At 40.9% G+C, this 17,659-nt stretch overlaps 1 protein-coding gene across 1 annotated transcript in view; it reads left to right on the top strand.

The window, feature by feature from the left end:
- dnajc21 (DnaJ heat shock protein family (Hsp40) member C21) overlaps window positions 1–17,659 on the top strand; it is a 218,275-nt gene that overhangs the window by 158,063 nt on the left and 42,553 nt on the right. The window lies entirely within an intron of this gene.

Genomic DNA, 17,659 nt, shown 5'->3' with positions numbered 1-17,659 from the left:
CATAGACCGAAAATTCCACAGCCGTGCGAGGTCTTCAACTTTAGTAAAAAATAAACAAAACTATTTCGCTACGCACCAAAACAAATGCAGTTTTGTGTTGTTGAAGGTCTATTCTCCAGGGTGGGAAGCCTCTCAGCACCCCACCTTGTATGTATAATACACTTTTTGGGCAGAAAGTAAAATATGTCCACCAGACGGAGATTATTTTATTTACTCCACTGCGCCCTCTACAGATCCGAGCAATGGTAATTTATATCGACCAGATATGTAAAGGGCGCAGTGGAGCAAATAAAATAATTTCCGTCTGGTGGATATATTTTAATTTCCGCCCAAAAGGTGTATTATACAGAGAAGGTGGGGTCCTGAGAGGCTTGCCACCCTGGAGAATAGACTTTCAGCAAAACAAAACTGCCGTTGTTTCGGTGAGTGGCGAGATAGTTTTGTTTACTTTTACTAAAGACGGAGACCTAGCACGGTAGTGGAATTTTCGGTCTATGAGAATAGCAGCGCGCCTGGCAGGGCGTTAGAGAGAACTCGCTAACGCTCTGGACCAGGGCTACCATAACACAAACAAATAAAACGTTCCCATCTTGAGCCATCTCCAACAGGGTATTTGAGGAACCTCACGTCTCCCCCTTGTAGCTAAAAAACAAACCGAATGGGGGTGGCGACTGTGTGTGTGTGTGTGAGGGGGGTTGTTATTATTAATGTAAAGGAAATGATAGCAAAACATTGACTTCACCTGACAGTGAAATAACGGAGGACTCCTCCCTGCCAAAGATCCTCCTCGGGGCTACATGAACATCACTGATCAGTGATCAGCAGTTAATCCGAAAATCAACAACAGGTCAAGATTGAACAGCAAACGAGATAATCCGATCGCGTGTTTTTCTTCCGACATGATTAAAAAAAAATCATTTTCTGCCATTTAGTCGTGAATGAGGGAGACTGGTCGTGTGGTCCATGTTGTAGGCGCTGGTCTCTATGGGGACGGACAGGACGGTACTCACCCAGGGTTGCCAGATCTGCTTATTATAATTTCCCCGCAAGATTTTATTTGAAAATAGCCGATCTACAAGCTCATAACGCGTCGCATCGCGACGCGTTGTGAGCTTGTAGATCTGTTATTTCCAAATCGCTGATGTATATGTTTAAAGTGCTCGTGTGGACCACAGTCGCTTATTTTGGGCTGCTTTAGCTTTTCCTAGCTGTGTTCCGTGAGCAGAAATAAGACTTCCGGTTGACGATCTCTTCAGAATAAGAGTATCCTCTAGAGTAAAACGAAACCATTGAAAATCATTGAAAAACGGTTCATTTGCACATTAAAACTATAAATTAAGCATTTAAACGAAGCTATATAACACATATTATGTTTCTGTGTAACAAAAACGTTTTTTAAAACATTAAAACATTATCTAAATGGATAAATGCTGTTCAAAGGACTGCATAGCCTATACAAATTGGACACTGGACCGGAGACGGCTGGCGATGCCAGCACTTGTGACATACACACGCGTTCAGGGAGACCCCCTCTGCACTGCCACACTCTCCGCTAAGCGGGAGAGGTGTAAAAAAAAGTGTGGCGGGCCGTCCAGTGAGGTCAGAGGTCAGAAAAGTGCCCTTTTCTGCCATTTTCTGACAATAGTGGACACTGGACCGGAGACGGCTGCCGATGCCACATGCTGTACATCTCTGTTGACCTTCACCTTCCATGATTGTGTGTTCGAAAAGAGAATTGAGAGACTCACATTTCTGTGTCAGCGGTAATGCAAAAACAGCAGGCGCGCATGAATTGCTTTCAACTTTCGATGCACATTTTTTACAGATGTCTGTATGTTTTGCCATAGCAGTTGTTTGGACACTACAATCATGCAACCAGGTTAATAATTGGTGTATCAAATCTAGTGGGTCATTGTGCATTGACAAGGACAACGCTGGGATGCTCTTGACTAATTCTTGAGTGACACCTTGGATTGTTTTAGCATCAAATGTGTGCCCTGGATTTTGAAAAAACGCTTGGATGAGAGTTGCTAAATTCCCTGGCATTGACGAAATCTCAACCATACAAGTAGGTGTCAACTGTTTCAATTTATCTTGTACTACTTGCAGATGCAGTATCGATTGTAGGGTTGCATTTAGCCAACAATTACTCTCGTTATTTGCAAACCTGCATATACTATTGCATATTTCCTCATTTGTGCCTCTGTTTTGTGCCTTTGTTTTTTCTGGCACACTTGCTGAGCTGTAATTGCGTGAGAAAATCTTTGAATTTGCTGGTGGCCTGCGTTGATAAGAGCATCTCAGCTGGGGCGGCACAGTTTTACTTTTGTTCCACGGTTCTACAGGTGGTGGGCGTGGACGCCGTGATGCCTGTGATGTCCTGTAGCCTACTTTGGCAGTGAAATCTATGGCTGACTGCTTGTATTGTTTGCGTATGTGCTGTATACATTCGTCAAGCCTGTGTTTCTCATTTCGTAGAAGCAACACTTTTGTGTTTTTGAACATGGCCTCACTAATAGCTGTGCTTTTCTTACCCTGGTTTATTTGCGCAGCATAGGCTCTAGAGAATCGCTGCAAATCACCTGAGAGTAGATCTGACCATATTGGAATAGTTGGGAGGAAGTTTGAGAACAGTTTGTTTAAAATAGTTTCTCCATGGTATTGATTTTTACCTGTGTCATTGCTGGTTTTAATTGTATTATTGGCTGTAGCCCTTAGTTGTTCAAAATAGTCTTTGAAGGGAGATGTACTTTCACAAACATCAGCAGTCAAGTCAAATATATCATCAACCGCAGTGTCATCTGAATTGTCTTTTCGATCATGCTCTTTATCAATAATTTCTGCAATTCCTGGCAGCTTCTGTGTTTCATACTTAATGTGGCCAAGACTAGCTTCCACCTCGCTGGAGTTCCTTTTGCTACCGAGTACATTACAAGCAGCAGATACTATATTACCTGCTTGTTTCAGTGTTTTGGCATTAACTAAAGCGCTGAAGATGAACATAGCCAATTGAAACCTATAATCTCTTTTATAGTACTGATCTTTGCAAATGTGACTTGCCTGTTTCATCAGATGACTCTTACATGCTCTTATGGTACAAAAATTCAAATCTTTGCTATCTGCCTTTCCATTCACTATTCTCCAGCAGCGTAACAAGTACATTTTCATGCTATCTCCATTGAAGATACGCATACTGGCTTTCAAAAGCACGATGGACCTATCACTATTAATCTGCATGGGTGTTGTGTTGGCACCAAATATCTCCTTCTCTTTGCACCTCAATTCCGTGAGGAGCTCCTCTACAGCAGTTTGGGTATGTTGTTCACTGATCATAAATGCTAGAGGAGTTGAAGCGGTCGAAGTGGATGAACTGACTACAATCTCATAATACAAAATCCTTTTCCTTGTTAGTTTAGTCTTAATGATTCCCCCAGTGGCATCCCATGATGCAGCGCTGTCCTTAATCACATCGTGCCACAGTTTCACTCCTGCTTCACTAAAACATATAACCTTAAAGGGGACTAACTTTAATAAGTTGAATGAATCCTTTTACAACTACACTTTCTGTGTCTTCATCTTCCCAGTCAGCTTTCAGTAGGAGCAGAGCTGTAATCTCATCATCATGCATCCAGCTTCGTTTGCGATCTTCATGTTTGACCTTTCTAAACGGAGTGGAGTCGCTGCCCACTCCACTTCGATTACCAGCTATTAAAGACCTAGGATCTGCCTTTACTACTGCATCGACGTAAGCACAATATGGCGATTTGTCCCTCATTGATTTCCCTAACTCCTTACGTTCTTGGCCCCTAATGAATCTACTTCTCAATCTGTCCTTTGTGTGATATAGGTTGCCAGTGTAAACTACATGAAATATGCCCTCTTCGAATGAATGGAGAAGTATTTGGAAAGTCATCTCACATGAAGGATGCTGGCAGGAGCTCACACATTTTCCTTAATGTTTTCTTAGCTACTTGCCTTTTTGCTATAGTTTTTATATTATTGATTTTGTGTATATATTGTTGATCTTCTTGTTTTGTTTTTGGTATTTTTGTTTGCAGTTGTGTGTGTATGTATTTGATGCTTTTTGTGTGGTTTTTAACCCTGATGTACAGCACTTTGATCGGTCTTTGGTTGTTTTTAAATGTGCTTCATAAATAAAATTCACTTGACTTGACTAAAGTAAAAATACCTCAAAATTGTACTTATAGCAGGAAAAAGAATAAAAGCAGATCTATAAGCTTGTGTGCATATAGATTGGCTTTTTGTGTATAGGCTAGGAATAAATGTCATAAGTTAACCACATAAATAATATATTGTGTTGATTGATTTATGTTTTTATTGACAAAACGTGCATGCATGACCATATATTTGTATTTTGTACATAATCTGTCAAAAGGATAAAACAAAAAAGCTCAAGAGGTTATTCCCATTGTGGTCCTTTGAGTGCAAATGATGTGTAAACTGAGTTTACATAGGTACATTCATACAATTTTAACATACTTGATACTTCATACTTGAAGTAAAATAGCAAAGAACAACATGGCTATGTAAAAGAAACCTATTATGTAGGCAGCAACAAAACAATGTTTTTGTAGTTGTGAGCATGTAGATTGGCTATTTCTGAACAGCATAAGTATAAATCAGGCTTAAGGGGTTAACTTATCTATGCTGAATAATTGCAGGAAGCAATGAATATATGGGTATATAAAAGGTAATTATGTAATTCTAGGCGTCTGCTTTAATCAGGGTTGGACTGATAACATATAATTATTACCTAACTACAGCAGAATGGAAGGAGAGGGTTCATTTCCTGAGACATTTAGCAGGGAAAAACGAAAGAAATAATAGGTTTTCAGGTTACACTTTACACTTGCAGGACAAACATTAATTAGAGAATGCATGCTTAACCATTCAAACTTTGAATGGTTAAGCATGCATTCTTGAATTTCAAAGTATTTCTAACCTTTAATGCAGTGGTTTTCAAACCTTTGAATAAATTCCTGTTACAAATGGCCCATATTTAGGTGTGAAGTGCACATTTGATGGGGGTCAATAGCCTCAATCTGGAACAACCTTGCAAACTTGCCACTTGGAAGTGTTTTAGTATGAGCCATTTAAAAGGCATACATCATAAATATATTTTTAAAATAGATTTGGGTCTTTTAAAAAACATTACAAAATTGTAATCTTATTTTGAAGGCAACCGGAAACCTTATTTCTGCTAGCTCGAAAACCGGAAGTCCAATTTCTGCTCACGGAACGGAGCTGGTTTTCCTAGACCTGGTTGCTTGTTTCTCTCACAGAATCTGGCAACACTGTACTCACCACCCAGCTGCCTGCAATACACCAGGAACGCCTACAGGGGGCGCAGTGTTACCTACGTCTGGTACCTTGTGAAACCGGACATTCTGCATAATGAGTACTTTTACTTTTGATACTTTAAGTATATTTTGATATGTGTCACACACTTAATTAAAACAAAGCAAGACTTTTGCACACCTACGAAAATTAAAACAAAATAATAATAATTGCACTTCAAAAATAAACACATGGTGGAACCAATTTGTGTTCTGACAGTGGTGGAAAAAGTACTGAGTAGAAATACTCAGTTACAAGTAAAAGTCCGGAATAAAACATTTTACTTGAGTAAAAGTACAAAAGTATTGGCATTTCACAAGTTTTCAAATGTATAAAATGTATACAAATCTTTTGAAAATAGCAGATCTACAAGCTCATAATGCTTGTAGATGAGCACTTTTTTTTTTTTTTTTTTTTTTTTTTACATTTTCTCCTCTAAACGTATATTTGTCACACAATGACCAGAAAGAGTCTTTTCTTTTCTTTTTCGAAATCAAAACAAAAATAATGACACTTGTGATTCAAAAATAAACACGGGTAACCGATTTGTTACGCTGATTGGTCAGCTGTCAACGCGAGCATAGCGATGATTACGTCAACGCTACGCTCGCGTTGACAGCTGACCAATCAGCGAGCAGCGAGAGCTCGTGTGGAACGCCCATAGGTGGAACCCAGATACAAAGCCGTTAAGCGCAACGTTCTGCCTCTCAGATGTGTCTGAGACTTTAAGAGATTCAGTCACATTTACCCAGAGCTTAACAGCTACCTTACCTGCTTTAACATTAACGGACCGAACCACCAACCAGAACAACCTCTACTACTTTTTTCTTCCAGCAGTGCTTTTCAACCAGCTTTTTCCTCTACAACTGGTGAGTTTGATTTATTTTCATAATGCTTGGGCCAGGGGGTTAGGGGGGAACAGTCATTTTAATGCTATTTTATTGATTTTGTTTGATCGTAGCGTGATCTGCCGTCGAAATAGCAGATCTACAAGCTCACAACCCGTAGCGATGACAGGTTGTGAGCTTGTAGATCTGTTATCTCAACGGCCGTTGCCTTCATGTTAACTAACTCGATGCCAGATGCATCGCCACACGTTGTGAGCTTGTAGATCTGCTATTTTAACGGCCGTTGCAGTCATGTTAACTAACGCCATGCCAGATGCATCGCCACACGTTGTGAGCTTGTAGATCTGCTATTTTAACGGCCGTTGCTGTCATGTTAACTAGCGTGACGCCAGATGCATCGCGACGTGTTATTTTAACCGTTGGCCGTTGCTGTCGTCGTTATGATCGTTGTCAACATAACAGCTAGCTTGTTTCTAGCTGTGTAACGTCTGTCTCTTATGTATGTTGTGTTGTTGTTTTTCAAAACGCTCTTGGGATTAAGGTGTACATGTCATTGTAATTGGTTGTACTGTTGAAATGAGTTTCATGCATTCAAAACGTCTCATTGTAGCTTGTTGTTTACATTGTAAATCAAAGGGATGGCGCTGTCGTTCAAAAGACGTCAAGCTAACAACCTGAATGGATCTCGTGGGGCCGTTGTAGCTCTGGTCCATAGCGTTAGAACAGTGGTTATCAACCTGTTTCATGTCAACGACCCCCAAATTGACCCCATTTCAAAATGTATGCCAAGTACTCTCATAAGAAGGTTTTTACGGCTCTAGCAGTGATTTTCAACCATTTCAATTTCAAGGACTCCCAGTTTGACATGCATAAAGGGCTACGGACCCCCATTACATTTCTATCTATGGGACCCCAATTTGTACTGTAAAATCAATGTTAATTTAACTCTGAGAGTGTACAAATGGTTCCATTTGTACACTGTCAAAGTTACAGACCCATAAGGGTCCATTTGGTTCCTAACTTTCTATCATTTAGCTGGGGACCACCTGGAATCCCTTCAAGGTCCCTGGACCACTGGTTGAGAACCAATGCGTTAGAAGGTTCAGGAGAACTCCTTCTAATAACACTATGGATCAGAGCTAGGGCCGTTGTTAGCTTGTAGATCTGTTCTACTTTGGCAAACGATAACCGTCATACTGTGTGGTCCATGTAAGAAGCCTGCATGGGATTGATTGATTGAATACTTTATTAACGGTTCATAAGGATGCTAAAAGGATAAAGCCAAGAAAGCCAATGGCTTGTTTCCATTGGGGTCCTGTGTACAGTGGTGTGAAGTACTCTTACTCAAGTATTGTATGAAGTATTCTGTTGCAAGTAAATTACTTGAAGTAGCATACCAAAGCAACAGTAGGCATACTCATTATGAATGGCATTTCACAATTGTTGGGGATTTGGCCCCAATATGTCAAAAATGGCAGATCTACAAGCTCACAATGGGCTAATGTATGTTTTGTAATGATCTAAATCTACACTGTAACTAATGTTTTGTAATGAGATGTATACAATATTGAAAAATGGGAATAGTCTATGTACAGTATTTCCATTTTTACTTCCATATTACTATAGTAGCCAACCTCAAACTTAATTAGGCTACAGTCAGTATCTGTGTAAATGTTTAGTTACTTTCCACCACTAACATAATAAACTGACATATCTTTCTGTTTCTCTCTCCCTTTCACAGCTGTCTCAGCTCTCTCTTTCGCAACTCTCGCTCCCTCTCAGCACTCAGCCTCTCTCTCTCGCTTGCTCGCTCCCGCTCTCTATTTCTCTCTCTCCCTCCTCTCTCTCTCCACAGAGCAAGATGGAGCTGTATCACATCCAGTTGATCAACAAGTCGGTTGCAGAGCGTGGCAGAAGGGCGAACAGGTTGATCCACGTTCGCGTGGACAACCTTAGGAACCGTGCCCTGTCCGATGACGACATGGAGGTCATCACAGAGTGCATCCCAGAGCTGTACACCCGCATCGACCAGACGAGGGACCTTTCCTCACTCACACTGGAGCACAAGGAGCTGCTCAGACCTCCAAAGGACTTCGGGAGGTACTTCACAGCGGTGCCTCGTCACATCTACACATTCCGTGGCTTCAGCAAAGCCTGGGGATGGCCCGCTCCATCCCCACCACCACCACCCCCCGTGAAACCACCGGCGGTGATGTCCACTGAGGATATGGCTCTCTACCAGGTCTTCTCCGGGTCCCTGGTGACTCCGCCCCACCCCACCACCCTAACATCGCCCTTCAATGGGTGGAGGCACGCCCGCAACCAGTACGACCTCGTGGAGGTCTCTGGTCAGCAGCTGCCCAGAGTCATCTCCTGTGTGGAGACCACATGGGAAAAGGGGGGACGGGTGCTCCATCGCCAGTTCAGGGTGTCCGTGTACAGGACAGACGGACAGATGATGCTGTCCGTGTTCTGCAGCTTCCCCGGAGATAAGGCACGGAGGCGTATCGTCTTCAGCGAAGACGGGGCGCCTTCCCCTTGTACCCGGCGGAAGAGGGAGGCTGATGTCGATGAGGCCATCGTCAGAAGCCCCCCTCGAAGAAAGCCACGTCTAAGACTGTAACACAGACAGACGTGGGATTGTTGAAACACCCAATCAAAGCCGGAGGGGAAACCACTCAGAAGTGGAGGCGCATGGGGCACCTGGAACCCCTGAAAGGGGCTGCCGGCACCACCTGAAGGAGAGGAGGGGCAGGAGGAGCCGGCACTGGATTAGATGCTGGTAGAGAACAGTAGCCTCAGTGGACATCACCGCTCCGGGACTGGACTAGATGCTGGTGGAAACGGTATGTGTAGATGTGACGGGGACACCACTTGAAGGAAAGGCGCAGTTTGTGAGTAGGTGAGTATGCCTGTCACAGTTATTACATAATCGCAATTATTTTAGATAATCGCAGTTGTTTTTTGCATAATCGTAATCATTTCCATGTTAAATGTTCATATGTTTTCAAAAAATAGTGGAAATAGCAGATCTACAAGCTGAAAACGCATCGCCTCCCGACGCGTTTTGAGCTTGTACATCAGCTATTTCCACTATTAATGTTTTATTTTATGTGTTTGTCATGTCTGCCCTGTGCAACTTTTTTTTACGGAGGCTAAAGGCCAACCAGAAATTACATTTTTATTCATAATGTTCCAACAATGTTGAACGACAGAAACACAATTATCGTTAATCGCAATTATTTGATTGACAATTAATCGTCAAGTAAAATGTCATAATCGTGACAGCCCTGTTTGTGAGTTGATTTGGTGTCGATATTATTCTTCACAAGGTGAGTGATCTGTGAAATCTGCAGGGTTAGAGGATGCTGCGTCTGATGTCAGTGCGTCGTGATAGGATCAGGTTGGCTGATGCCAGGGTGTGTCCTTGCCTCTGGGGCACACTCTTGCTCTGATTGTATGTTGTTTGTGATATTGGTAGGTCGTTTAATGTTAAGTTGAGGTTAAATTAAGAGGTGGTTGTTGACTTTTTATTCTGTTGGCTGGCGACTTGATAGGGTTCTGACTTTTAATATCAGGTAGTAGTAGTCGTATTAGAAATTCTGTTGGCTGACGACTTGATAGGGATCTGACTTTTAACATCAAGTAGAAATTGTCGTATTAGAAATGCGTGTTGTTGTTCAGGAAATGCACCCCCCCCCCCCCAAAAAAAACAAAAAAAAACCCCAAAAAAACATTTGTCTGTCTATGTGATTGTCTCTAGCCCTGGCGTCTGGTGGGGTCAGGCTTTAGGTAGCGTCTTGCACCTGAGTGTCTGTCTGTCTGTTTGTCTGTCTGTCTATCCATGGGGCGCCTGGGTGTGGTAGAGGTAAACACACTCTCCCACCACCGCAGCAGAAAGCTGGGTTCAACACCCAGCAGTAATGGCGGTGCCTCCAACTTGGCCGGGCGCTCCATCAAACACAATTGGCCGTGTTTACGGGTGGGAACTTAATCTGGCAATGATCAAGTGACCGTCCTTTTTGCTGCACTGCAGAAGCTACTGGCAAGTGTGTATGGGAGGATGCACGCAGTAGTTTATACCTCTCTCCAGCTGTGGTGGTGGTGCCAGCAACAGGGACTTAAGGACACTTGGGGACAATTGGGAATTGGCGATGACTAAATTGGGATCTCCTCCTAGGATTGTCACCTTGTCGTTGGTGGAGGAGCTTGCGTTATCCCAGTGACCCAGAGAGCTAACCTCCTGGCAGGTGCCACCATGCCAGGCAGCTCAAAGGGTAAGGGATCAGACTAAGGACAATCCATAGTTAAAACAAACATGTTACAGAAACCAAAGCATTCCAGGCAGGAGATACCAGCCACGACAACACCTGTGCAAGGTAGACGCCCCTCCTGGGAAGGTTTGGGCATGAAATGGAATCTCCTGGACCCAAAAGAAACCATCCGAGATGGAGCCTGATATGTAAGAACTATTATGTAAACTGTTGTACGACTCATTATGCCAATATTCCTTTAGTATTGTTTATGATGTGTTCAGAACAGAGCTCTGCTGTGAAGGAAACTGGGGCAACACTTTACTTAAAGGCTGGGTCTATAATGCATTCATAATGCACTTATAAGGCTTCATAACACACATTATGAATATTTATAATTATGTATAACAACTTATAACAAGGTTTATGAAGTATTATGAGTGCTGGTCATAATTCATTATAAGCTTAGAGAGGAACAGCAAATTATATTTTTTATTTCAAGGACTTCCAAATTGATATATTTGCCAGCGGACCCCCATCTGAAAAGATATTGTGCCAAGGACCCCCATACAAGATTTGTTTCAAAAATCAGATCAGGCAGATCTATAAGCTCATGTGTCGCATTGCGATGCCTTGTGAGCTTGTAGATCGGTTATTTTCAAATCCAAGCCAATGTTTTTGATGCGATATTAACTAATTTAGCTGGGGACCCCCACCAGAACTCCTTCAAGATCCCTGGGGGTCCCCGGACCACAATTGGAGAACCACTGGCTTAGGGAACCACTAAGGCACAGTCTTTGTCATGGTTTAGTTTCTGTACCACCTTACAGTCCAAAAGGAAGTAGATAGAATAATTAAACCAGAGGGGTGGTGTAAAGTAACTTAAGTACATTTACTGTACCTAAGTACAATTTTGAAGTATTTTTTACTTTACTGGAGTATTTCCAATTTTCTGTACTTTTACTTCTACTCCACTACACCTCAGAGACAAACATTGTACTTTTTACTCTACACTACACTACAGTTATTTGAAAACTTTAGTTACTTTGTAGATTTTGATTATTATTACAAAACATACATTACCCACTTCAGCCCTCTATACATTTCGGCCATTTGAAAATAGCCGATCTACAAGCTCACAATGCATTTAGAGCTTGTAGAGCTGCTATTTTCAAAAGATTTGTATACATTTGAAAACTTTGTGAAATGGGACATTCTGCATAATGAGTACTTTCTACTTTTGGTACGTTTTGATATGAATACTTTTGTACTTTAACTCGAGTACATTTTGACTACTTTTTCCACCAATGGGGTTGTGAGGGACAATGCAGGACTTGCAACTAAATTGAGTAAATGTCCTGGTTTTCTGTTAAACTACAGGCTAGAGGAGACCAACAAGGCCCTGGAGGAGACAAAAAGAAACATCTCACTGAGGAGCAGTTTGTCTGCTCTGAGCTGACCTCCACACAGGAGAAGCTGTAGCCTACAGCACCGCTGACCAGGTGAGGAGTGGTGCAGCCGCCCATCGCTTTTAATACCGTAGATTTACTTGACGGGGTCGCAGAGGAGACAGGGTCAGTCAACCAGTGTAAAATGATCCTAAAGATTAGTAGGAGTTGCAGTATGTTATGAACACTACAGCAAATCTCTCTGTCCTCTGAGCCTAAAAGGTTTGGTCTTGGAATGGAACAGCAGGCCTTTTACAGCTAATTTCTTTCTACAAACATCTTGTTTTCCCTTGATGACGACCATCGATTATAGCAGTGGTTCCCAAACTGGGGGGTCCCCAAATTATTTTAGGGGGGTCCCTACTCCTAGATGATTAGCTTAATGTGCAACATTGTTTTCTCACTCAACAGTAAACAAACCAACATGCAGTGTAAGTGTGTACAGGGTATCTGCACATTTCTAAAGTGACAATTTAGGGACTTTAAAGACCCTTTTAATACCAAATTGTCAAATATTATGTAAGAAAGAGGCAAACATTGTGAAAATGGCCGATCTACAAGCTCACAACGCCTCGCAGTGCGAGGCGTTGTGAGCTTGTAGATCTGCTATTTTCACAATATTTATCTGCGGAAATGTAATGCCTACAATTCCTAGTGCTTGTCTCCCAGTTGCTGCCTGCACAGAGTACAAAACTGATGTTTGCCTACAAGGCAACCAAAGGCATGGCACCCCTATACCTTCAAAGCCTGATCCAAACCTACAACCCCTCTTGCTCACTCAGATCAGCTAACGCAGGAAAGCTGTCTGACCTTTCCTAAAAACCCCGGGACAACGCTCCACACATCCCAGACTCTTCTCCCTCTGGCTCCCAAACTGTGGAACAAACTCTCCATTGCAGTCAGAACTGGAGACTCACTCCCAAAGGTGGGAGTGAGGTGGAGTCTTCAGACTCCCTCCCTTGATGCTAGCCACTGACCAAGACATGGCTACCTTGCAGATATGTCTTGGTTATTTGTTCTCATGTTTTTGTTACTTAGGCTTGTTTTTCTCGACAATGTTGAGAATGTAATTTAGATGGCAGGTTATTTAAACAGATGCTAGGTTCATTATTTACCTGTTTACCACATAGTTTCGTTGTACAGATTTTTTTTTTTTACTATATTGTTTAGACTGATGCTAGGATCTTGGTTTACCTGTGATCCTAGTTTACTGAGGCACTACTGTCTCTGCATTTGTATGTGTTACTGTTTACCTTGCTTATTGTAAGTTGCTCTGGATGACAGCGTCTGCTAAATGCCTAAATAGTCGTTGTAATATTGAAGCAATTTAAACCGTGTTTTAATATCTTCTCATGCACTTTTAAAGAAGCATCATTCCAATCCATATACAACTCAGACATTGTATGTCTTGATTAATTGAATACATAGGACCACAATGGAAACAAATCCTCAGGGTTTTTTGTGTTATTGTATAATTGTTATTGTATAATTATATAATTGTGCAAACTGTTAAACCTTCGGGGTCGAGACACCGGCCCTTGACCTTTTAGGATAGTTTAATGTTGGAAATTCGGGTACAAGAGTCAGGTAGTAAATTATTATGGACAGGAGGTGGCGGTGTTGCACACATTATGCCTAGTGGTGTTGGGCAAATTGCATTGATTCCAAGCCACTGAATGGAGTTGAATACTTCAGTAACCATCTAATCAGGTTATTCTATAAGATGAGTGCAATATGTTATTCATTTTTTAAATAAAGCAACCTATTAGATATTGCACCACTTAAAACGTCCCAGAAAACATGTCCCACCTCAGGAATAAAGACCTATCATTGTCCTCATTCAATTCAGACAGGAGACATCTGATCTGCCCAACAACATTGCTGTATATTAGCCTAGCCTACACTATTGGTAGCATACAAACATTTGACCGTTTCTATAATTATATAACAGCATGAAACGTATGTTAAACCGTGTTTGCTCATGCACTTTAAAGTATGTATTTCTGATGAATTGAGTACAATGTAAACAAGCCCCTGGGGCTTTTAGTTCTTTTAGCATAACCTTTCACTATACTACCTGCACTGTTAATAATTGTGTTAATAAAGTACTCAATCAAGTATTCAGTCCAATCTGTATACAACATAGACCACCAGGAGTGGGCTTGAGCCCTGTGGGCCGCCTGGGTGAGGCTAGCCTTTTCTATGTTGAACACAAGGCAGGCACTTGGACCCTAGTTACAATCCAGGTAAATTCAGTCTGAAGTTGAACCAGGAAATGGAATGTCATGATTGTATAACCGGTTGTACCAAATTATATTTTAAAGAAGTGTGATGTTTTCTTGGTTAAATATGTTTAAATAGCGCTGTATTCCCATAGCAATCATTATGTTATGGTATGTTTATTTGATTTGACATGGACATCACAACTGTTATAGCACGAGTGATAATTTAACCCACAGGAGGCTTTTCTAAGTAGAATAACACTACTAATCTAAAACCCAAGAGAAGGCAGACTGTCCAAATGAGTTTTAGCACATGGGAACAATACAATCACCATTTGCTGAAGCTTGTGTAGTTGCTCTAGTCTAGATCTATCATCATTCATTCATTCAGATCATTGCTATAGATTGTCTTTTCAGTAACAGCGGTCTCCCCGACTCTTCAGCTCTTTAGTTAAAATACAGGTTGGGACACCAATCCATTCAGGAGAGAGAACTCATACAGGATAAAAAGTGTAAGTGATGGAACAAAAAAAAGTCTGATAAGGGTCTTTGTTATTTTCGGTTTTCTATCAAAATATCACTTAAACCCCTTACTTACTTTGTGAAATGGACCTGAGTTGTAACTGTACTTGGTACGCTTTTTTTACTCAAATTTTACTACTTAAAAAATTTTACTTAAATTTTACTTTACAATTTATCAGCTCACAACGCCACATGTTGTGATCTTGTAGATCGGCTATTTTTGGTGAACGTTCCCCCCAGAATACTAGGGATGCTGGGGTTAAACTGTTGCCACAAGAAAACACGTAACACTCACCATAAAACATCGTTCAAAAACACATAATTAATACATAATTTATTCATATACTGCTTTAATGGGTCGCACTGCATGATGCACATTTTCCAGACATCTCAGACAGAGCATGAACAAATGACAAATTATCATCCATTAAAAGTGAAAATTACAAGTTTTTTTTTAAAAAACAATATATACATCATTAAAGCTGTAACGAGTAAGGTTCATGTCCTAACTGGGATTTGAACCCCGGTCCTCCCGTGTGGGAGAACAAACTTCTACCGTTCTTTCAAAAATCCCTGTGAGCTTCAGGCAGTACTACCTGTCAACAGGTATGTGTCCTAACCCAACACCAGGGTCTCCATGTCAGAGTGGGAGAGTAGAGAGACCACCTCCAACCACTGCAGGTGGGTGGAGTCCAATCCAAGACCTTAGTGCAGTGTTTATCAAACCTTTTAATTTCAAGGACCCCCAGTTTGATGTGCATTAGGCCACAGACCAACATTTTATACAAATTTGGGACCCCAATCTGCACTGTAGATTCAGTATTCACTATACTATTACTACCTGTACTGTTAATAACTGTAGTGGTATAGTGAATCAACTTAATTTGTGTTTATGTGCTAAAAGAGTGACTTTGAGTGCTGTTTCAGCGTACAATGTAAGTCAATGAGGAGCATATTTTGAATTATTAATTTCTAATCAATGGAGCAATTATTTTTGATTTCTTGTCCACCTTTGGTGTTACATCATGGCAAGGTAACTACGCAACCCAAACCTCTACCAAAGTGGTCTTACCCTTTGATAACAAAATGAAATCTGCAAAAAATAGCAAACATGGAAACTCAACCTCAAGCAAATCTGATACACTAGTGGCCACCTGAGACCAGAACATTTTGACTCTGGGACATTCCTAGAACATGTGCATATATGTGCCCAAGGTTTTAAATGAACACAACGTGCATAAGGGGTATTTGTAGTTGACAATATTTTCTTGGAGTTAAATCAAATCTGTGTATCAATTTATAGTGAACCATCTGATGATCGTAATTGTAGAAAGTTATGACAATGTTGATCCACACTCTCTTCCAATCTATATGTCCATGGTCTTTCAAATCTATATTACATATTGTTGTAATCCCCATGTAAGTATTCAACACTTGTTGTAGCTCTCCATAAATATGAGAGACAAAACCATTGGTGATATCGGAAGTAACTAACTATTTCATTGCTAAACATTCACTACTGGATGTTTAGCAAGGTTGTCCTTCAACATCAACATAAGTCCATCATTGCTCATAATGTCTGGAAGGATGTTAATGCCACATTTTTGCCATTGATGAAATGTAATGGGTTTATTATGACCTATAAGTGAAAGACTATTTCTGAATATTGGTGTATTCTTGTGCCATGGGTTCTCCCATTTAAATATTTTGTCTGTAGATTTCCATATTCGGACAGCATGAGCAATAATAGGACCAAAACTCTTAATGCAGTATTCTTCAGTCAGATTGCAAAGCAAGGTATCACTCAGGTGAAATGATTAGACAATATTTAGTTCTATCTGAACCCAAGGTGCCCTCATCTAACCATTGTTGTAAAGGACCGGAGTATAAAAGTTATAATACAGTCCAAAATTGGTGTCACTCTTTGGTGTGGAGGACAAAATGGACAAAAACAGAACCAGTTTGGTATTTATTAGGCCACAGAACTCAACTCTCAGAGTTACAGACCTGTAAGGGTCCATTTGGTTCCTAACTATTACTAATTTAGCTGGGGACAACTAATTTGAGAACCATTGGCCAACAGGATCAAGTGCACACAATTAACTGCAAAAGCATAGGCCTATATAACTAATGGCCATTAAGGGTCCATTAGTTCCATCTGTACACTCTCAGTGTTATGGGGGTCCTTCAAATTAAAACGTTTGAGAACCAATGGTTTTAGCTATTGCTTCATTTTTCACCATTGCACCATGCTTCATTTCAGTATTGAGAGCACTTTATGCCTCATAATGCAATGGTTTTAGCTATTGCTTCATTTTTCACCATTGCACCATGCTTCATTTCAGTATTGAGAGCACTTTATGCCTCATAATGCAATGGTTTTAGCTATTGCTTCATTTTTCACCATTGCACCATGCTTCATTTCAGTATTGAGAGCACTTTATGCCTCATAATGCAATGGTTTTAGCTATTGCTTCATTTTTCACCATTGCACCATGCTTCATTTCAGTATTGAGAGCACTTTATGCCTCATAATGCAATGGTTTTAGCTATTGCTTCATTTTTCACCATTGCACCATGCTTCATTTCAGCATTGAGAGCACGTTATGCCTCATAATGCTTGCTTTTTCTCTACATTTCTCTCTCTTATTTGGGAATTGGGCAGTGGTGTAAAGTAACTAAGTACATTTACTCAAGTACTGTACTTAAGTACAATTTTGAGGTATTTTGACTTTACTGGAGTATTTCCAATTTTCAGTACTTTTACTTCTACTCCACTACATCTTAGAGAAAACTTTAGCTTAAGTTATTTGAAAACTTTAGAAAATCTACAAGCTCTGTGAGCTTGTAGACATTTTGAACACGGGCTTTTTTACCTGTTACAGTATTTCTATACCGTGGTATTGCTACTTATACACTTAAGTAAAATATCTGAGTACTTCTTCCACCATTGGAATTGGGTCTTATCCAGCCATGGTTCACATGATGCTCGTCTGTCACAAGCGTCA

This window comes from Gymnoscopelus microlampas, assembly GCF_963454915.1.
Source record: "Gymnoscopelus microlampas genome assembly, chromosome: 21".
In the NCBI taxonomy this organism is placed as follows: Eukaryota; Metazoa; Chordata; class Actinopteri; order Myctophiformes; family Myctophidae; genus Gymnoscopelus; species Gymnoscopelus microlampas.
This window is presented reverse-complemented; position numbering and strand designations above follow the sequence as displayed.